Source organism: Rhinoderma darwinii, chromosome 1 (assembly GCF_050947455.1).
Source record: "Rhinoderma darwinii isolate aRhiDar2 chromosome 1, aRhiDar2.hap1, whole genome shotgun sequence".
Classification (NCBI taxonomy): domain Eukaryota; kingdom Metazoa; phylum Chordata; class Amphibia; order Anura; family Rhinodermatidae; genus Rhinoderma; species Rhinoderma darwinii.
The window spans coordinates 13,428,536-13,452,356 of NC_134687.1; the positions used below are offsets into that span (position 1 = coordinate 13,428,536).

General features: G+C 42.2%; 2 long non-coding RNA genes across 2 annotated transcripts in view; one reads left to right on the forward strand and one right to left on the reverse strand.

Annotated features, from left to right (window-relative positions):
- Positions 1 to 11,188, reverse strand: part of LOC142715441 (uncharacterized) — a 52,426-nt gene extending 41,238 nt beyond the window's left edge. Inside the window, exon 1 of the long non-coding RNA XR_012870859.1 lies at positions 10,963 to 11,188. This is a non-coding gene — a long non-coding RNA (uncharacterized LOC142715441). The remainder of the gene's footprint in view (positions 1 to 10,962) is intronic.
- On the forward strand, positions 10,685 to 22,893 carry LOC142715330 (uncharacterized). Its single transcript, XR_012870827.1, has 4 exons — positions 10,685 to 11,381; positions 12,002 to 12,051; positions 19,644 to 19,709; positions 22,857 to 22,893. It is a non-coding gene; the product is annotated as an uncharacterized LOC142715330 (long non-coding RNA).
- The last annotated feature ends 928 nt before the right edge of the window (positions 22,894 to 23,821 follow it).

Below are 23,821 nucleotides of genomic sequence, written 5' to 3' on the forward strand. Positions count from 1 at the left end.
TTTGCACCTAAATGGAAGGGGGTCCGCTGTGCTGGGAGAGAGAATTCTAGCTGGCGTGGCAGAGTATTTAAACTAGGGCGGAGGAGGGAGGCCAATGTAGAAAATAAAAGGGTAGTTAGGTTAGAGGGGGGGTTAGACTATATTGGTGGGGGGAGAAACAGACTGTGGGGAGAGGACTAGGAAAAAGGATAAGGAGATCATTTTGTTACAAAACAGCAGTGAAAATAAAAATGCCCAAATGTCAAATAATCACATTCCTGATAGTGAAAGTTAAAGTGTATGTTCACAAATGCCAGAAGTCTAGCAAGCAAAATGGGGAACCTGGAGGCCTTGATACTGGAAGAAAATATAGATATAGTTGGTGTTGCTGAAACATGGCCGGACTCTTCTCATGACTGGGCTGTAAATCTACATGGTTTTACACTGTTTCGGAAAGACAGGACAAATAGGAAAGGTGGTGGTGTATGTCTGTATGTGAGAAGGGATATGAAGGCAAGCATGAAGAGACATTAGAGGGTGAAGATTGTGAGGAGGTTGAAACCTTGTCTGTGGAAATACAAAGGGAGTTAAACACTGAAAAAAAAACTTTTGGTGTAATCTATAGACCCCCCAATATAACTGAGGAGATGGAAGTTCAGCTATATAAACAGATGGAGGGGGCTGCACAGGCGGGTACTGTAGTGATAATGGGAGATTTTAATTAACGGGATATTAATTTGTGTTATTGTTCGGCATCAAGTGCGAAGGGGAGACATTTCCTCAACCTGTTGCAAGAGAATTTTATGGGCCAGTTTGTGGAAGACCCGACTAGAGGTGAAGCTCTGTTGGATCTGGTCATTTCTAATAATCCAGAACTTGTTGGGAACGTCAATGTTCGTGAAAACCTCGGTAACAGTGATCACAATATAGTTATATTTTACCTATACTGTAAAAAACAAACACAGGCTGGGAGGGCAAAAACACTTAATTTTAAGAAGGCCAATTTCCCCAGGATGAGGGCTGCAATTCAGGATATAGACTGGGAAGAACTAATGTCAAATAATGGGACAAATGATAAATGGGGGATTTTCAAATCTACTTTGGGTAATTATTGTGCAAAATTTATTCCTATAGGTAACAAGTATAAACGACTAAAATGAAACCCCACATGGCTTACACCTTCTGTAAAAAGGACAATACATGACAAAAAAAGGGCATTTGAAAAACACAAATCTGAGGGTACAGCTGTAGCCTTTTTAAATTATAAAGAGCGTAATAAAATATGTAAAAAGGAAATAAAATCAGCAAAAATACAAAATGAAAGGCAGGTGGCCAAGGATAGTAAAACAAATCCCAAAAAAATTCTTCAAGTATATAAATGCAAAAAGCCAAGGTCTGAACATGTAGGACCCCTATATAGTGTTAATGGGGAGTTGGTCACAGGGGATCAAGAGAAGGCAGAGTTACTAAATGGGTTCTTCCGCTCTGTATATACAACAGAAGAAAGAGCAGCTCATGTAGCCGGTGCCAGTGCTGTTAATATATTAGTTAATATACTGAATTGGATGAATGTAGATATGGTCCAAGCTAAATTAAATAAAATAAATGTACACAAGGCCCCGGGACCAGATGGGTTACAACCTAGAGTTCTTAAAGAGCTTAGTTCAGTTTTTTCTGTCCCCCTCTTCATAATATTAGAGATTCTCTAGTGACTGGTATAGTGCCAAGGGACTGGCGCAGCGCAAATGTGGTGCCTATTTTCAAAAAGGGCTCTAGGTCTTCCCCGGGTAATTATAGACCAGTAAGCTTAACATCCATCATGGGGAAAATGTTTGAGGGACTATATACAGAATTGTATGACAAAAAATAGTATTATAAGTGACAGCCATCACGGTTTTACTAAGGACAGAAGTTGTCAAACCAACCTAATCTGTTTTTATGAAGAGGTAAGCAGAAGCCTAGACAGAGGGGTCACTGTGGATATAGTGTTTTTATGAAGAGGTGAGCAGAAGCCTAGACAGAGGGGCCGCTGTGGATATAGTGTTTTTATGAAGAGGTGAGCAGAAGCCTAGACAGATGGGCCGCTGTGGATATAGTGTTTTTGGACTTTGCAAAGGCATTTGACACTGTCCCCCATAGACGTCTAATGGGTAAATTAAGGACTATAGGTTTAGAAAGTATCGGTTGTAATTGGATTAAGAATTGGCTCAAGGACGTATCCAGAGAGTTGTGGTCAATGATTCCTACTCTGAATGGTCCCCGGTAATAAGTGGTGTACCCCAGGGTTCAGTGCTGGGACCACTATTATTCAACTTATTTATTAATGATATAGAGGATGGAATTAATAGCACTATTTCTGTTTTTGCAGATGACACCATGTAATATAGTTCAGACTATGGAAGATGTTCGTGAATTGCAAGCGGATTTAAACAAACCAAGTGTTTGGGCATTCAGTTGGCAAATTAAGTTTAATGTAGATAAATGTAAAGTTATGCATCTGGGTACCAACAACCTGCATGCATCTTATGTCCTAGGGGGCGCTACACTGGGGGAGTCACTTGTTGAGAAGGATCTGGGTGTACTTGTAAATCATAAACTAAATAAGAGCATGCAATGTCAATCAGCCGCTTCAAAGGCCAGCAGGATATTGTCGTGTATTAAAAGAGGCATGGACTCGCGAGACAGGGATGTAATATTACCACTTTACAAAGCATTAGTGAGGCCTCATCTAGAATATGCAGTCCAGTTCTGGGCTCCAGTTCATAGAAAGGATGCCCTGGAGTTGGAAAAAATACAAAGAAGAGCAACGAAGCTAATTAGGGGCATGGAGAATTTAAGTTATGAGGAAAGATTGAAAGAACTAAACCTATTTAGCCTTGAAAAAAGACGACTAAGGAGGGACATGATTAACTTATATAACTATATTAATGGCACATACAAAAAATATGGTGAAATCCTGTTCCATGTAAAACCCCCTCAAAAAACAAGGGGGCACTCCTTCCGTCTGGAGAAAAAAGGTTCAACCTGCAGAGGCGACAAGCCTTCTTTACTGTGAGAACGGTGAATCTATGGAATAGTCACCGCAGGAGCCGTCACAGCAAGGACAGTAGTTGTTGCAAAAAAGGCAATAATAATTTCCTAGAACAAAAAAAATATAAGCTCTTATGTGTAGAAACGTTTTACTTCCCTTTTCCCAGCCCTTGGTTCATCTTTATGGACATGTGTCTTTTTTCAACCGTACGAACTATGTAATATATAGCCCCCTGTAGATAGTGCCCTACATATAGCCCCCTGTAGACACCCCTAAATATAATAGCGCCATGCACTTCAGCTCTAATTATAATAGTGCCATACATTGTATGCCTAATTATAATTGCACCATACAGTGTGTCCCAGATTATAATAGCACCATACACTGTGTCCCTGATTATAAATGCATCATACACAGTGTTCCTGATTATAATAGCACCATGTAGCCCCCTATGAATATAGTGCCCAAATATAGCCCCCCTGTAGATAGTGCCCCAAATATAGCCCCCTGTAGATAGTGCCCCACGTATAGCCCTCGTGTAGATTGTGTCCAACATATAGCCCCCTGTAGATAATACCCCACATATATCCCCCCTGTGGATAGTTCCCCCATAGAGCCCACTGTAAATAGTTCCCCTCATAGAGCCCCCTGTAGACAGTGCCCCCCCATAGAGCCCCCTGGAGATAGTGCCTAACATAAGGATGTAGCCATCTTTAACTTGACACTTTGCCATTGAAAAAGTCAAGATAAAGGATCTTGCCACTGTGTATTTAATGTGTTAAAGGTCAAGGTCAAGACAGCTACATCTGTAGATGTAGATAATGGCCCCCATAGATCCCCATCTAGATAGTGGCCCTTGTAGATAGTGCCGAACATACAGCCCCCTGTTGATAGTGCCCCACAAACAGCCCCCTGTAGATAGTGCCCCACATATAGCCACCTGTAAATAGTGCGCCACATATAGCACCCCCAGTATATGGTCCACTACACATAGCCCCCCAGTAGATAGTGTTCCACATATAGCCTCCTTGTAGATAGTGTCCTACATATTCCCCCATATAGATTGTGCCCCAAATATAGACCCTTGTAGATAGTGCCCCACATATAGCCCCCTGTAGATAGTGCCCAACATATAGCCCCCCTATAGATAGTACCCCACATATACCCCGCTGTAGATAGTGCCCCACATATAGCATCCCCTGTAGATAGTGTCCCATATATAGCCCCCTGTATATAGTTCCCTGCCATTCAGCGCTTATGCATGTAATTGTACCTGACTCCTATAGACGCAGATACAATTATAGTGCAGGAGGGGGTGGTGGCTTGTTTCAGTGGTGCCGCAACCCCCTCAGAGAGACAGCAGGCTGCGGCGGACTGCGGGCTCCTTTTTTTAAATTTTATGTCTGGGCCCCAGACGGCAGTACCGCCAGTACTGCCCTGTTGGCTGTCCTGCTGATGGGTTATCATGGCAGCCAGGGGCTTTACAAAGGTCTGCCATAGGAATGCCATAGGTCTATGTCTACTAGGCACGGTCTAATAGAGTATCTGTCAGTGAGACAGTAATTATTCCAAAGCACTGCATAATCAAAGAATCACAACTTCAAGTACTATAGTAGGTTAAAAATAAGCAGATTACAATGAGTTCCCCCTGCTGGGAACCCCAGTGATCAGCTGCAATCTGTGAAGAAACCTGGCAGAAAATGTCTAATAAGCCTGCAGTGCCACCACAGGGGAAATTAAGAATGACATGGTGTCCATTCATATAAATGTGTTGTCTGTGTAATGCAGGACAGGACATGTACTCCAGAGCGAGAGACACTCTTTGTAACTGCTCTCCGCTATGGCCAAGAAATGAGTATCCTGAAAAGGGGACCCCCCTGTATTAACTCAAAATCTCCTTATAGAGTTTATTGAAAAGGGTTTTCTGAACCGGACAATCCCTTTGGGCGTGATGTCCTTGGTCAAACAAGCTTGGTCCAACTGTTGCATCAATACGATTCCTATTACCTGCTACCATGGAAATTAGTAAGATATACAATACATTGGCTTGAAAACGTCTACAGTAATTATTTTCCTGTCCAGTTAGGGACCTGTCGCTTCTAGAAATTTTCCAGTCCCTAATTTGCCTTCACAGATTGATGCCTTTGTGTATTGTATTTCAACCAACCCTTATGAATACATATTTTGTTTGGTTTCATTTCTACAGTATATCGACATTTCTTCCTTGGAGAAACATAAATGTGCAGTAACACTTTACTCTTTATTATATTTTAGTTATAGTGACACATTGTATTATTAATATCAATCTATTTCCTTTTGAAACCTGTTTTGATGAATGCCTCCTATACAATAGCTGTCATGATTGAGTTTGTATTATTAGTGCTGTTAACAATTCTACCTAAACTAAATAATGATATAAATAGTTATTTCCTACACATAGGCGGTCATCTACAACGGGTTACTTTTCCCAAAACATACTGAAAAAATAAATCAGTTCCATGTCTTCTGTATTTTTATGATGGGTCAAAACTAAAGGCTCAGAGAAGCCGAATGATGGTCATGAATCCAGTGATGCTTCCTAAAATAGCACTGGTGTTAATAAGAGTCTGATGTACTGCTAGGTTGTCTCCAAGGGTCCGAGTATTTGGCCTCTCTGAACCTTGATATGTCCTCCTAACACTGGAACAGTCCAGGGGTATAACTACAGGGGGTCTAGTGGGCATGTTCACGAACCCCTGGCCAAAAAGGTCCCTCTGCTCCAGATGAGGAGACCAGAACTATAAATGATGCATGATAGTCTGGGGCCCGTGTTGCACATTTTGCATTGGGTCCCCAGGACCTATAAGCAGGAATTAAGAATAACTGTAGAATTGCTAAGGTTATTAATTGATAGCAAAGCCATAGTAGACTACAGAACAAGAGGAAAGTGAGCTAAGAATGCACAGGGGAATTTAGGAACATTAGAAGATGGTATCAGAAGAAGCAGCAAGAGTCCAAGGTCAAGGGAACAAGAGGTCACCAAAGTCCGAGAATTCAAAGGGATCATGGGGTGTACGAGACACCAAGAAATTAACATAAATACAATGTAACGCTATATCAGACTAACGTTGATTTAAATAGGACACCACCGCCATTGCAGGTGTCATTATATGGAGAATTATAGGGAACCGGTCACCTCTCCTGACACGTCTGTTTTAGTAATTAATTGTATTCCCCATGAGAAAACATTTCTTAAAACTCTGCATTATGCCTTTCCTCTGTTATTCCTCCTAAAAATTATGAATAAATTGACAACTGGGTGTTACCAGTTGGGGAGGGGGGGGGGATGCCCCTACATAGACTGACAATGGAGCTTCCTGCAATCTGGGTATGGGTTTCCTGGAGACAGTACTAGTTGTGACTTCAACAGCCTGGGTAGGGTAGACGTAGAGGCTCCCCACCATATTGACCGTTTATACTGCCCTAGGCATTGCAATTGAATACACTTAAAGGGGTTTGCCAGCCAGTAAACATTGATTTGGACAAATATAATATATATTTTATTGAAAAAGATAATAAATATTGTTTAAAAGAATGACAATAAGAAAAGGATAACCATAAAAACCAGGATACACTCAAAATAATGCTATAGCAATGAAATAGGGAGCTATTGTATAGTGACAAAAGTGGTACAGACACCGCTGGAAGGAATATATTCTAGAAAAAATGTAGCTACCAAGTTGAATATGTGAAAATTATGCAATATATCCCCCCCCCCAATGAACACAATGCTGCATGTGACCAGACTCAACGTGAATGCAACATGGTGGTATGCAGAGAAATTTTAGTCCATGGGGGAAGCTGCAGCCAACAAGATAATCATGAAATGTGTCCTTACCCAATGAGGCTATGATGTGTCCATCCTGGTTTTTATGTTTGTCCATCACTTATTGTCATTCTTTTAAACAATGCGTAATATTTATTATGTTTTTCAATAAAAATATATATTATATTTGTCTAAATAGTCATGGTTGTCTGACTTCCTTTTTCGATTTTGGTTATTTATCTAAGTGGAGTTGAAACCACATTCTATGTTTGTTGGGACTACATATAAGTATAATCAGTAAAAATTGATTGCCTATCCTCAGCATGGGCCATAAATAGCTAATGGGTCGGGGTCCGACTCCTAGGACCCCCCGCCGATCAGCTGTTTTGAAGGGGCCGCATGTATGAGCACTGCTTCCCCTTCATTTCGTTTTGTTCTTCGACACGTATTTAGCGGTGATTCACAGGTTTTGCAGCCTTGAAGTGATTGGGAGAAATCACTGCAATAACGGTGAATCGCCGCTAAATACGTATTGACAATTCACAGTGAGCAAAAAGAAATGAAGGGGAAGAAGCGCTCGTACGAGCACTACGGCCAATTCATAACAGCTGATCCACGGGGATCCAGGGAGTCGGACCCTGACCAATCAATTTTTATTGGCTGGAAAACCCCTTTAAAGGCTATGTAAGTCTTTGAACCCTTTTAGTTTTTTTATTAAAACAATGTATCGTGGAGTTTAATGTAACTTTATAATTGTTTTTTATTATTATTATTTTACGTTTTGAGATACAACTTCTATGTATGCTGAATACATAGAAGCTGTATCTTATGTTACATAGTTAGTACGGTTAACAAAAACAAATGTCAATCAAGTTCAACCAATTAATGGGAAAGGGAAGGGAAACATTTCTACACATAGGAGCTAATACTTTTTTGTTCTAGGAAATTATCTTTGCCTTTTTTGCAGCATCTCCTGTCCCTGCTGTGACGGCTCCTGCGGTGACTATTCCATAGATTCACCGTTCTCACAGTAAAGAAGGCTTGTCGCCTCTGCAGGTTGAACCTTTTTTTCTCCAGACGGAGGGAGCGCCCCCTTGTTTTTTGAGGGGGTTTTACATGGAACAGGATTTCACCATATTTTTTGTATGTGCCATTAATATATTTATATAAGTTAATCATGTCCCCCCTTAGTCATCTCTTTTCAAGGCTAAATAGGTTTAACTCTTTTAATCTTTCCTCATAACTTAGATTCTCCATGCCCCTAATTAGCTTCGTTGCTCTTCTTTGTATTTTTTCTCCTTTCTATGAACTGGAGCCCAGAACTGAACTGCATATTCTAGATGAGGCCTCACTAATGCTTTGTAAAGTGGTAATATTACATCCCTGTCCCGCGAGTCCATGCCTCTTTTAATACACGACAATATCCTGCTGGCCTTTGAAGCAGCTGATTGACACTGCATGCTGTTATTGAGTTTATGATTTACAAGTACACCCAGATCCTTCTCAACAAGTGACTCCCCCAGTGTAGCTCCCCCTAGGACATATGATGCATGCAGGTTGTTCGTACCCAGATGCATAACTTTACATTTATCTACATTAAACTTCATTTGCCAAGTGGATGCCCAAACACTCAGTTTGTTTAAATCCGCTTGCAATTCATGAACATCTTCCATAGTCTGAACTATATTACATAGCTTGGTGTCATCTGCAAAAATAGAAATAGTGCTATTAATCCCATCCTCTATATCATTAATAAATAAGTTGAATAATAGTGGTCCCAGCACTGAACCCTGGGGTACACCACTTATTACCGGGGACCATTCAGAGTAGGAATCATTGACCACAACTCTCTGGATACGGTCCTTGAGCCAATTCTCAATCCAATTACAAACTGAAACCCCTACCCGTCAGGTCTGCGGGACTGATGGCTTCGGTGGGTCCTGCGTGTCTCTGATAGTTCATAACTTAGATGTGATCGATAACAGGTGGATCCTGCAGGTCAGAGACACGAAGGACCCGCTGTCACTGAAGCTTCAGTCCCGCTAACTTGGTGGATTTGGGTTTCAGTGCAAGATACAGCTTCTATGTATCCAGGAAACAAAGAAGCTGTATCTCAAAAAGTAAAACATTTTTTATTTATAAAAAAAAAACAATTAAAAAGTTGCATCAAACACCATGATACATTGTTCTATTCAGGGGCGTAGCTAAAGGCTCATGGGCCCGGGTGCAAGAATTCAGCTTGGGCCCCCCTACCACTCCCCAACACCACCATCATCATTATCATCAGACCCCTGTGCGTGCCTATGCCCAGACGCTTTGCCCAACAGCCCCCATAGTATAATGCCCCCACAGAGTATAATGCTCCCATAGCTGCCCCCACACAGTATAATGCCCCCCCATAACAGCCCCATACGGTATAATGCTCCCCATATCAGCCCCCATACAGTATAATTCCCCCATATCAGCCCCCATTCAGTATAATTCCCCCATATCAGCCCCCATTCAGTATAATGCCCCCATCTTATCAGCCCCCATGCCATATCTGCCCCCATGCAGTATAATGCCCCCCACACAATATCAGCACCCCCCCCATACAGTATAATGCCCCCATATGTGCATAATAAAAGAAATAGCATAATTACTTACCTATGCCCGTTCCCACGCCGGGTGCAGGATCCTTCGCCTCCTCCGGTCTGTGCTATGAGTGACTCGGAGCAGACAGGCGCGAAGATGTCGCTACATCCCGCCTGCCTGCGTCGAGCTGCTCAGGGCACAGTGAATGCTGGATCAAGGAGATGTCAGCTCCTTGCTCCAGGATTGAATGGAATCGGGACCTCGGTGAGTGACTCGCGACCCCCCGGAGGTCTTCACACGAATCCCCAGGGGGACGCGACCCACAGTGTAGGGATGTCACGATACCAAAATTTGGACTTTGATACCGATACTTCGTTTACAGTAATAAAAAAAAAAAGTTCTTTCGTTTTCTAATGTGAGGCACGAGGTGTGATGCTGAATTTTGAATGTGCCTCACGTTAATAGTAATTAATCCCGTCATGTTTCTCAGTCATAATGGGTTAATGTGTGAGGTACATGATGGGGTTAATTACTATTAATGTGAGGCACATGGAGGTTAAATTCTTCACACCTTGTGCCTCACAATAAGTGATAGAAAGCAGTTTATTTTATTTTTTTACAGCGCACACATCACAAATAATGCAAAAAAAAATCGTTGTGCAGGTTATTACGGCCGCGCCAATACCCAATATGTGTATATTTTATGTATTGAGAACTATTTTAATGTTTATAGTAAAAAAGGTGAATGTGTGTTTTTTTTATTTAACATTACTTTGTTTTTACTTTATTTTTAAACTTCAATGTATTGGCATATATCAGATATATGTCAGTACATTAACCTGTGGACAGATAGCACACAGGCAGTTGTTAGGACATACCTCAGTATGCCCTAACAGGAAATATGGTAAGACAGCCCTGGGGTCCTTCAATAGACCCCAGGGCTGTCTGCCCATATATGGTATGGCCCTCGATCGCGTCACAGGAATTCCCTGTGACACGATCCAGGGGCATCCCCCCTTCTCACTTTCCCCTGAATGCTGCAGTCGGCTTTGATCGCAGCATTCAGGAGAATAGCGGCGGAGATGAGAGGTTTCTCTGATCTCCGCCGTTATAGAGCGGGGCTGCGACTGTGTAATACAGTCATTGCCCCGCTCCTGACAACAAGTGCACGCGCGGTCAGCCTGAGGTGATGCGGCCGGCGCTGCACTAATGAGCGGCGGTTCAGGCATTGAGGACAGAACATGGGGGTGTTTTGCAGTGCACCCGCCATGTTCTGTCTTCAGTGCCGCAGATCATTAGTGCAGCGCTGGCCGCATCACATCATGCTGACGGCGCGCACATGTCAGGACTCAGGAGCGGGGCAATGGCTGTATTACACAGCCGCAGCCCCGCTCTCATAGTCATGTGTACTATACTGTATTGTGTTGTATTGTGAAGTTTGCGGTGGAGAGAGGAGGGGGGGCTGTGATTTAACGGCCCCCCTCCTCTCCACCGCAAACAGCACAATACATTACAAGGCATCACAACACATTACATCACAATACATTACAACACAACACAGACTGCAGCTCACCTGGAGTCCTCGGCACCGACTCTTCCACTCCACTGTCCGGAAGACGTGTCACGTGACAACACGGTCACATGGTACACTAAGTGTACCATGTGACCGTAACCAGGAAGTGCCGGCTTTACGGCACAGAAGATTTTTTTTGGAAGCATACAGTATGGCAACGGGGGCCCGTGGGCCCCCCCAGGCTTAGGGGCCCGGTCGCAAGTGCGACCGCTGCGACCCCTATAGCTACGCCACTGGTTCTATTAAAACAAAAGTGTTCAAATGTTTACATATCCTTTAACTTTAGTCAACTGAGGTCTTATGCGTATCACAATGCACACTATTTTAGGACCCATGCACACGACCGTCCCCATAATCACGGCCCGTCCCCATAATCACGGACAGTTGCCGCTGGCCGCGGACAGCCTTCCACATTTGCGGTAAGTATGGGAACACGGTCCGTGAAAAGCAAAAGATAGGACATGTCCTATCTTTTGCGGCGCCTTTCTTTTTCATAGTAGTGTGCATGGGGCCTTACTTCCTAATCTGTTCAGCCTGTCTTCTTTGAAATACTCTCACCATACAGTGCTCAAGTGTTAGCAATATATAGTGTTCAAATAATAAGTCTTATGGTGCCCAAATAATATTGTGAAACGGTGCTGTAATAATACTGCCATACAGAATTATGCCACTAGTGTCCAAATAACATTGCCATAAGTCACTACATGCATCCACACTCTCTACCTATATGCACACTTGTACACAATTACTACCTACAGGAATGCACAGATGCACCAACACACATGTACAGACACTACTTTCTGGCATGCACACACACTAACAACACACAGTACAAACACACACTTACACACTCATTGCATACACGTACACATGTTCCCTATATACAGCAGGCTTAAATTTACAACATTGCGATATGCAGGCAAAACCGTTGATAGGTTGCAATTCCCATCACAACCACTAGGTGGCCACACATAGACACATAAAGTATAGACATCTCGTGACAGAGTATCGCAAAATCATGTTGTTTTTTTTTTCAAAGCTGTTCATCTTGTGCCACACATCTCGGGATATGTTGAGATATGACGAAAGGTAAGGATGGACACATCTGTATTGAAGGATAATATTACACTAGAGTGTTGATGACTATATCGTTTTCTAATATATTCTTTAAGTATTAGCTCTAATATAAAAATCTAAAGCATGGTCCAGGAATAAAAGGGTCTGTTGTTTTTTTTCCATAAACAGTGCCACTCTTGGTCTATGGGCTGTTTCTGGTATTGCAGCTTTTTCCTATTCAAGTCAATTGGACTTAACTGCAATACCAGACACAGTCCAAGGATGAGTGGCGCAGTTTCCGGCAAAAAAATTCTGGACAACCTTATTAACTTTAATAAAGACAACAATGACAGGGGTGGCAATGGTCCTCATCTCACCTTGAGCATGATGTCTACCCAAACCTTTCTGCAGGTCGTCCTTTTATGCCTGATGGTGTGTTGTAACTGCTTAATTCCCTATGCCACCTTTATCCTTTCCCTGTTCCGCTCCAAAAGATAAAAAAAAATCTTACCGATTAGTCTCCCAAATTATCAGCTGTAATCTACAGCCAGCCGCAAGTGTTCAATTCCCCTGCAGCATCACCACAGGTGATTTTAAGTATTACATTGTGCCCATTAAAAGGAATGGTCTGTCTGTGAAATATATGGTAGTTTTGGGTCCTCCAGAGTAAAACTGCTAATAGATATAGAACTGGGGACTCCCCACTATTACTCAGAATTTCCTTTTTGGGGTATTAGTAAATGGTGTTTCTTAAGAATGGACTGAATGTTTATGGAAAATATTTATTCTGCTATTTTATGATGATGCCTCCTCCATGAGTATATAGCAGTGCTGATACATTTCAACTACAATTGTTGATAGTGAGTCAATTCATGACTACCGAGCATAACATGAGATTATAAAAATGGATTTATTTTGACACAGTGACTTTGACATTTTGAAGCAACGTTACTGAGACTCTTGTGTCATTTTATTAGTTTCACAAATTGAATGGGCTTGTTAGAAGAACGCTGGAATAATTAGCGTCTAATAAAGGGGAGTGTTTTTCAATGTTAGTCTATTCAGTATGTTGGTAAAGTCAGTGTACTGTATAATACAATGTCAGGAAAGATTTATTTCAAGGTAGAATAAATCCTGATTTTAGTGATGGTCGTGCAGTTCAGAGCATAATCTGTTTATACAAAGGCCAGACAATATATTAAGCCGTAATTACTGTATCGAGGAGCACCAGATATGGTGGAACCACAAAGTCTAAAGGACTAAGAGTAGGACAGGCTCTGATGTAACTGGAGTCTGAATTCGTTAGGTTCTATTTTAGTAGTTTTCTCATACAGAAGACCCCCAGAATTGTATTACACACACGGATAATATCCCGAACGGACTACTACATCACCCTCCTTTATGGACTGCCCACAACCAGACTATCACCCCTCCAATCTATTCTTAACTCTGCCGCACGACTCATCTACATCTGTTCCCGCTTCTCCAAAGACACCCCCTCTGTCATTCCCTTCACTGGTTGGCCATCACACAACAAATCCAATTCAAAATACTCATTGAAACCCAAGGGTGGGACAGCTTTTATTGGTGCCCAATCCCACCCTTCCTTCACTCGTTAAATTTGATATAATAGTTGTTGGATGGACAATTATTATGTGGGGACCAAATATGATTAGCAGTGTAGTCACTGCAGTATGTGAGTACACTCGCTAATATACAGTCCGGTCCCCCGTCACGCTGATTCTGAGATTTTCATTAATTTTTATGGCGCTGCTGGGGGACTGGAAGTCTAGTTGCACAGTCTTCTTTGATGAGGATACGACTCTTTGTCACATGACCAACCCCGCTGTACTCTATGTAATCGATGTATTACTGTTCCTGTTTGTACATAGAGTTACAGCGGGGCCGGTCACATGACAAAGAGTTGTATTGTCATCAAAGAAGACTGTGCAACTAGACTTCCGGTCCCCCGCCACTGCTATAAAAATCTATGAAAATCTCCGAATCAGCGCGACGGGGGACCGGAATGTATATTAGCGAGTGTATCACATACTGCAGTGAGTACACTGATAATAATTTTTGGTCCCCACATAACCCCTTTAATCTCAAAACATGCGCAGTCCTGGCTGTCCACCATACTACGAAGCTGTAAACGAGTCAATAGATCAGGCAGCTCCTCTCCTGGTTCCATTTCTCACCTCTGTCCTTCAACTATCTTAGTTTTTTTTTCAAATCATATATAACATCTCTCATTCCTCATTGAAACCCTACAGACATTTGCTCTGCCTACCCCTCATCCCGCCCCAGCTTTAATCTACACAAAATTATCCAATTCTGTTCCTTGCTACATTTCTTAATTTACAGGTACCACCTAATGTCCAAGCTCCGTTCTGCCAATAACAACTTCTTCTACCAGTCTAATCACCTCCTCACACTCTCGTGTTCTCACATAGAAGACTTCTCTCGTGCTTCCCCTCTCTTCTGGAATTCCCTTCCACACTCCATTCAACTCTACAAGTCTTCAAACACTCACTGAAAACTTACCTCTTCTGACAAGCGCATAACCTGCCCTAAAGAGTCTCCCAACTGGTATTCCATCACCACCTCCACCTGAGATGCCCAGAGTGGCTTTCTCCATTTTCCTGACCTCTTGTATCTATTCCCTAGTCATTAAAGATGGTAAGCTCCTATGGGCAGGGCTCACCTAAAGCATCTTGTTAAGAATTATTTTATTTGTTTGTATCACACTGTGTTTTCTTATTGTTACAATGTGTTAAGTAAAGATCTACCAACGTTAATGGCGCAATATACAATATCTATATAATAATAATAAGAAGAAGTAGCTTGTTTTGGATTTTAACTTTTGCACAGTGGAACCGGTCAATGCTTCTCTACTAAACTCTACCTGCTCTTCTGTTAATTCTTTGAGAACTGACTCCGACCTCTGACCTACGACTTTAAAATTATCGGATCCCTCGGAGAAAAAACAATACTCTATGTTATGCCTATTGCAAGGGCAGAAGGGGACGGAGGATGGCGCATGGATTCACAGATCACCATTGATATAATCCTGTGTCATGCATTGGCCCTTCAGATCCTTTTTCAGACATAATCCAGTATCTAAATGTTGCCAAAAATGTTACTCGTTATTGACATCAGAATATGAAAAAGTTCCAAGGCACCAACTAGAAAATTCCTTATGAATGTACTAATTGACACGTCAACTTACAATGCTGCCCAGTTTTGTCCCAGTGGCTTCTCTCGGTACATTGGTGCCATGTACACTTTCTCCTGGTACTATTGTTATTGAGATCATTCGTTATTTGAGACATGTGGAAACATGTTGGGCAAGGTTGACATCACACAGCTGACATTTGTCACATTTCGCAGTAGACTTCTCTTGTGCTTCCTTCAACCTACTGTATCGTTGACAAGTTTAGTCAAGTAATGACTAAGGGCGGGTTCACACATGGCGGAATTTCACTTAAATTCCGCTGCGGACACTCTGCAGCGTTAATCCGCAGCGGAGCCGTTTCTCCATTGACTTTCACTTTAATTTAGCAGTGTTCGTTTACACGATGCGTACAATTCCGCTGCGGAGCATAGGCTGCGGAGCGGAATTTGGTGTCCGCAGCATGCTCTGTCTGTTGCGGAGCAGTGGCGGACTGGTTGCGGACTCATGGCGGAATTTCTCCATTGACTTCAATGGAGAGTCAAAATTCCGCAATGAAGTCCGCAGATCTTATGTGTGCTGCGGAGCGTATTGTTTTTACTACCATGACATTTCTTCATTCTGGCTGGACCTATGTATTTCTAGGTCTACAGCCAGACTGAGGAAGTCAATGGGGCTCCCGTAATGACGGGAGCGTTGCTAGGAGACGTCTGTAAATAGTCACTGTCCAGGGTGCTGAAAGAGTTACGCGATCGGCAGTAACTGTTTCTGCACCCGGGACAGTGACTACCGATCTCAATATACATGTATCTGTAAAAAAAAATATAAGTTCATACTTACCGAGAACTCCCTGCGTCTGTCTCCAGTCCGGCCTCCCAGGATGACGTTTCAGTGTAAGTGACGGCTGCAGCCAATCACAGGCCAAGCACAGGCTGCAGCGGTCACATGGACTGGAGCGTCATCCAGGGAGGTCGGGCCGGATGCCGAAAGAGGGACGCGTCACCAAGACAACGGGCGGTAAGTATGAATTTCTTTGACTTTCACTAGGGAAAGTGCTGTCCCTTCTCTCTATCCTGCACTGAATAGGGAGAAGAGAAGCACTTTTCCTGCAGTCCGCAGCGGCCAGTCCGCATCAATTTTCTGCACATTTTGTGCAGATCCGCTGCAGAATCTGCAACGCAGATTCTGTGCGGCATTGATGCGGACAGTTGCGGAGGAATTCCGCCATGTGTGGTCATGCCCTAATGTAGCGTTCCCCTGTGGCTGGATCTACGTGTGACTACCAGGCCATCTGCTTGTGACTCTCATCAACTCTCAGCACCTGCGGAATCTATTGTGCGTAACTGACAATAAGGATATTATGAACCTTACGCCTGCACATTATCACTGCCTTTTCCAGACCGGGATTGTTGTTATTATTATTATTATTACTATTATTATTTTATTTTTTTACAATGTGTTAATACAATTAATTTTCGTTTTATTCCAGTCATATTTTCGACAGATCTTTTCTTTACTATCTAATATCTAAAAGGGATTTTCAGCAGGATTGTCATCAGTTGTCCGTGCCTGGAAAACCCCTTTAAACCCTTAGGCCTCATGCACACGACCGTAGCCATGTGCACGGCTCTGATTTTCGGGCCGGCCGGCCGCGGAGTGTCACCTGCGAGCCGCCCACAAATCGCGGGCCGTGCACATAGAAGCGTCCATTATTTTCTATGCACACGGCCGTAATAAGACATGTCCGTTCTTTCTGCGGCCCAGGCCATGCACGGACCATGGAAACCACGATCGTGTGCATGGGCCCCTAGAAAAAATAAATAGGGCCGCAATTCTTCCGTGGCTTTTCGGGGGAATTGCGGCCACAAAAGCACGTTCGTGTGCATGGGGCCTTAATACCGAAGGTATTTTAAACCATAATGACCCAGCAATTTTTTACGTTTTTCCATCGTTGCATTCAAAGAGCTATAACTTTTTTATTTTTCTGTCTACATAGCTGTACAAGGACTTTTTTTTTCGCGGGACAAGTTGTATTTTTGGGGTACATATCATTTATTGATTAACTTTTTAATAACTTTTTCAGTGGGGTACTAAAAAAAAAAAGAAATGTTGCAATTTTTTTGCGTTTTAATTTTACACCGTTTACTGTGTGGTATAAGTAACATAATAACTTTATTCAGCGGATCTTTACGATTGTGGCAATAACAAAATTATATTGATTTTTTATGTTTTCCTACTTTTACACAGTAAAAACACTTTTTTTTCAAAATTATTTGCTTTTGTGTCGCAATATTTTAGGAGCCATAACTTTTTTATTTTTCTGCCGATGCGGTTGTATGAGGACTTTTTTTTTGCAGGACGACTTGTAGTTTTTATTAGTACAATTTTGGAGTAGATGCGACTGTTTGATCACTTTTTATCAAATTCTTTTGAACAGAAAACACCAATTCTGGCATTGTGTTTTATTATATTTTTTACGGCGTTCATCGTGCGGGTTAAATAATGTAATCGTTTTATAGTTGGGTTCGTTACGAACGCGGCGATACCAAATATAAGTAACTCTTAACTATTTTTCATAATAAAGTATTTTGTAAGGGGAAAAAGTGGGATTTTTTTTTTTTTTTTTACTTGGGACATTTATTTATTTCAAGCTTTGTTGAACTTTTTTAAATTTTTACTGTGCAAACTTTTGATCGCTATTATAATACGCTGCAATACTTCAGTGTATTATTGCCTGTCAGTGTAAAACTGACACACACCTGTTAGGTCATGCTTCTGGCATGGCCTAACAGGCAATTACTAAAGGCAGACCTGGGGGCCTTTGTTAGACCCCCAGGCTGCAATTGAAATCATCGGCCCCCCCGCGATGAACGCGGGGTGCCAGTGGGTTGAGAGAGGGAGCACCCTCCCTCTAAAATCACTCAGATGCGGCTCTCGTATTTGAGCGCCGAATCTGAGGGGTTAAAAATGATCGGAGACCACCACTAGTGGTCTCGATTGTTGCCCTGAAGCCTGAAACTGTTACTAAACAGCCCGGGCTTCATCAGCACCCCGCATGATGCAGGGAAAGTTCTTCTGAAGTGCCAACGTTAAAAGGCGGCGCTTCAGAAGAACTACCCTGAACGTCCGACGTAAAAACACTATAGGCCGGCCGTTAAGGGGTTAACACAGGTTGACCCCCTGCAAGTGGCGGAAGGTAGTAGCAAGTGTTCAGTTCCTCTGCAGCGCCATCACAGTGAAAATGAAGCGTTACACAGTTTTCGATGAAATGAACGGGCTGTCTGTATAATGCTGGAATATGGCAGGTCCTACAGAGTGAGGCCCCATGCACACAAACGTATTTTCTTCCTCCCGTAAATTCTGGCGTAAATACGGGTCCATTGTCACACTTATTCGACCCGTATTCCACCAGTATTTACAGACCCGTGACCGTAAATACAGGTCTGGTGTCACCAGTATTCCAACCGTATTTACGGACCCGTTTTCTCTGCACCAATCGGCAGCCCCTTCTCTCTATCAGGATAGAGAGAAGAGGCAGCCCTTTCGGGCAGAGTTTCCGCAGTGTTTGAAAGTAAAAAAAGTTCATACGTACCCTGGGCATTGTCTTGGTGACGCATCCCCCTTTTGATATCCAGTCCGACCTCCCTGGATGACGCGGCAGTCCATGTGACCGCTGCAGCCTGTGATTGGCCTGTGATTGGCTGCAGCGGTCACATGGGATGAAACGTCATCCCGGGAGGCCGGACTGGAGGAAGAAGCAGGGAGTTCTGGGTAAGTTAACTTTTAATACTATTAACTCCAGCGGTAGTCACTGTCCCGGGTGCTGAAAGAGTTACTGCCGATCCGTTAACTCTTTCAGCACCCTGGACAGTGACTATCCCGTGACGTCGCCTAGCAATGCTCCTGTAATTACGGGTGCACACACGTAGCCACCTGTAATTATGGGAGCCCCATAGACTTCTATGGGCCTGCCCGTGCCGTCATTACGGCCTGAAATAGGACATGTTCCATAAACGGCATGGGCACCTTCCCGTAAGCATACGGGAAGTTACCCGTGGCCAATAGAAGTCTATGGGCCCGTAATTACGGCTCGTAATTACGGGCATTTTTACGTTTGTGTGCATGAGGCCTGAGAAATGCTCTTTATAGCTTTGGCTATTTCATAGAGGTCCCAAATTAGGGACTTCCCGCAGTGAAATCAGACTTCCTAATAGCTTCATTAAAATTGGTATTTTAAATGGATGACCCCTTTAAAACAACCTTTGACATTTGCATGTGGCACTATAGCTAAAAAAAGGTTGGAGACCACTGCTCCAATGGCTTTACATAGTTCACTGCAACTTTAAATGTTGGATTGCACATATGTATATATATTTGTATTTGTCTGTTTTTTAAGTATTTACGTATATGTTTTATTTAATTATTTCTATACATCTTTCATTTTATTTTACAGGGGCACACTGTAGCAGGGAAGACACTATGTGTGTCTCCCCTGAATTTTCCTATCTACAGATAACAGGTACCAGTGATCTATTTTCATCAACAATACCAAGATTAATGCGTATCTAAGTTTTTAGGGAATTTTTCCAGCATAAGCTATCATGCGTGAGTACATGAGGAATAACACAATTTCTTGCCATTGTATAACATTGTATGAATTTTAAGCTGTTTTCCCCTCTACAGGCTCTCTCTCTAATTGTCACTTTTTCCTGAGCTAGTGGGTGTAGCCTAACTGCTATCATGTCTACCATACATATCACCCTTAGAGAAGAGAACACCCTGCCACTTAATCTCTTTGCTGCACACCCTCAGCATGGGGGACATCACACAGCAGTAATGAGCAGTGTAGCTGAGTTTTTATCACTGGGGGAGATAAAACACTTACTAGAAGCTGCAGCAGCGTCTCTGTGTGTCTCTCTCTTACACTGCTCCCCCTCCCTCTCCATAAACTTCTATGGGCAGCATGTAACCTAATCCCTTAATGAGCTGATAATTTGTCTCGGCTCTCAAGACGGATTTTAGCAGGGAATATAGAGTGAATGATCAGTGCAGGAGGCAGGAGGGAGGCAGAGAAGTGCCTGAGAAGTGAAAGAGGACTTTTTTTCTAATTTAATATATTGCAAAGTCTTTTATATTTGATTGTACTGTACTATAGATTTAGGCAAAGTTTGTTGAATGGTGAGAGATCATAGGATTGAAAGGAAAGCAATGCGTCTTATAAGATGTAACATTTATTGAGTATAAAATGTAATTAGTGATGACAATTGTGATTGTGCAATAAAATGAACCATTGTGCTAAGAAGAGAATAAGGTGAGATTGTCTTATTCCTGGCTTCGATGTCCTCATTGGGATATTGTAGGGTCAGGAAAAGGCAAGTCACTGTCCAAGTATATTTAGTACTTTATACAGTTGGCTGGTGTACTTGTTATAACTGTATGCAGACAACCCTGTTATCGGAGGAAGATCTCCGTATTAGAACATCTGAGGGATGTGTTGGACTAGTGTGTTGAGAAAGAGACAGAAAAAAATATGGTGAGCCATAAACGGCGCTGCTGGTATATTACTTGGCCTGATGATGATGCTGGTTCAGCATCGAAATGCGTAGCCTCTTGCAATAAGTCATATGCTCTCTTATATATCTCTAATGTCCTTCCACCTCTATACCAGCAGAACCGTTTATGGTTCACCATATTTTTTTCTCTCTCTTCCACAAATAATTTTACCGGTAATTAACTCTAGTTACCGGTTTTGAACCAGATTGCAGCGGTTTTATGGTCCTCTTATAGCCCATTACAGAGCTGTGCTTATGGCTGCACAACCTTAAGAGGTCAGTACAATTGTCTTTCCTCTGTAATATTCCCTAGATTACTCTGGCTTTTACTTCTAGTATGTTGAGAGTCACACGTTATCATCTCTCAAAAGGTGGCTGCGTGCTTGTGTAGCCCCAATGACACTTTCCCCCAGGAAAGCACAAAAATATGTGGGTATTAGCTATTGTATCCCCGATCCACTTTCTCCTGGGGGTACAACAAACTATTGCAGCTTCTGTGAGTATTGTCGCAAGACGCTGCTATTATGAGCCGCTTGGGAGCTGAAGGAGTGATGCGCTCCGCTTTCTTAAACAAGTATTACAAGCATGGCTCTCCGTTGTTTGCTCAGAGCGGTTACAATGGCGAAGGGAGTATTATATTCTCTCTGCCTATAGTTGTAACTACTTAGTGGCATTTTTAGCTTATGGATTTTGGCTAACTCAAGCAGATAAACTCATTGGCATATTTGGAAAGGTTCAGTCGAGAATAACATGCCGACAGCCGTTTTCCTAGTACATTGGCTTCTTCCTGTACAGACGTCGCCGTCTTTATCTTGACTTTTAACACATTAAATACACAGTGGCAAGATCCTTTATCTTGACAATCTTAATGGCTTTTCAATGGCTTTTGTCATGTGATATCACGCTGCAGCAAGTCGCATAGTCAAGATAAAGATGGCTACATCCGTATGTCACAATGCGGACAGAGGAACCAGGAATTAGAGAATCTGACTTTATACTTTTAGGACAATGGTTTATTTTAATGCACAAACACGATCGTCATTAATGATGACATTTAAAGTATAATAGTCTATTAATGTCCATTAGTTAATCAATCCATCAATAATTTTGAGCCATTGCCATTAGCTCAGTCCCTTACATGCAATCCAATAGACAGTACAAAGCTGATTTAAAGGAGACAATAGCCCCCTATCTACTGCGCCCCTGTTCAACTTTACAGGTTGCACCAATGGTATATCCATTTCGGAAGTATACTTAATATGAGTTAACTCATAAGCCACAGTTATTTTTCAGTGATTAGTTTGTAATAGGAGTGTAGGGACTCGTAATACGATGGGGACACTTGACGCGGGTTGCGAGCTTGCGTATTTTGGCCAAAATGTTAACCAATCCTCATGTTTATCATTGATATTTATCGTGTATCATGGTGGATATCTTTTCAGGATGCAGCCAGGTCTAGTGCTGGTGGAGAATAGTTTGTCAGTATATTAGAAGGTGCTGGGTAGCCCGCCTTGTCTAATATTATCGGCGTGACTAATAGGCTGTAAGCCGGCATGGTGCACTACATGTAACTGTGTGACTGACACTCTTATAAAAGATACATTTGTGTGCAATGATAATACTAAGCAGCCACCCCCCTCACGAATAGTAGGCGTGTGAGTGGGTGTTTTATCAGTATATTGCGCCTGTGTGACCTCCCTCTATGTAGCATTGTGTTGTCTGCGTCCTGCCGGGAGGTGTTGTAACTCCCTCATGAGTAAGTATGGCCTGTTCGGTGATTTTATAAGCCTTATCGCTTTACTTTCAATCCAATTCCCCCTTTTCCCTCGCGATACTTTGGTGACCATTTAAGTCATTTTATGTTTAATGCCATATCTGAAAGTTAAATAAAATTAAAAGAATAAATCATGAGGTCCCTTTTGATAAAGGGACGTGAAGAAGGTTAAAATAACACTTCTCCCATCTTTTCACTTTCTTTCCCCACCCTCGCTCTTTGGCCATTGTCCTCGGTTCTCCCTTCCCCCCCCCCCGCCTTAGCTATGGTTGGCTTTGTATCAAGATATAAAAATATATTGTTATACTTTTATATTGTTATTTTGTCTTTTTTTTTCCAGACACAACTCTCAGTGAGGTACCATTCCATTATGTTTTACCTGTTTCTTACTTCCAATTGTGATTGTACTAGAAGTAATAAAAAAAAAAACCTTTACCTTTAGTATTGGGAAATCGCATAAACAGCAATTCATAAGTTAGTGAACCCATATAATTAACTTCAATATCTAAAGTCAAAGGAATAATCCTATTTTCATTTCATTTCATTTATTTCTTTTTTAGAATACTAAATTATTTTTTTTTTATATATGTATTCAAAATACGTCTCTCATACATTTCTTGTTTTAGTGCAGCAGTCACTGTCTCTGCACGTTGAAATGGGATAGTAAAGCCCATGGACATGTCCAGCATAGGATATCCATGAGCTCACTGAATAGTACTAAACAAGGTGTCAGTCACATGACCCCTTCCATGTCATGTAAACCATGGCATTCAATTAACATCATAGTCTCATGGCATAGGACACATGCCGGGTCACAAGACACACACACATGTTCGGAAAAAAGCAGAATCATAGATAGGCTTTCCTTTAACTTTGGAAAATATATAGTTTGGTGCCCTAGCCCTGTGTTAGGAAACGTCTGTTCCTTTAAGATCGCCATGACTAATAGTTTAGCTTTCAGGCGGTTCTGGTTTTACTTGTTGAGCCTATCCCACTTCTATGTCTTTCTTCCTGTCAGGTGTAAGTGTGGAGTATTTATACCTGGCTTCCTCCCCTTTTTCTTTGCTTGGGAATTTTCCTATCTGCATGTGTTTTGATCAAGATACTGACTATACCCTGTACCTTTGACTTCTTGGACTCCTTGGGACTGGTCCTAAGCTTGCCTCTGGATTACCCCTTGCTTTCTGATTTGGACTTTCTGTTCCCGGCTGGTTCTGATCTCTGCTTTTCCTGACATCCCCTAGCTTTGTGAGTTGGATTCTCTGTTTACCCTCTGGCTGTCTGGTTCCTGTATTGCACTTCTTA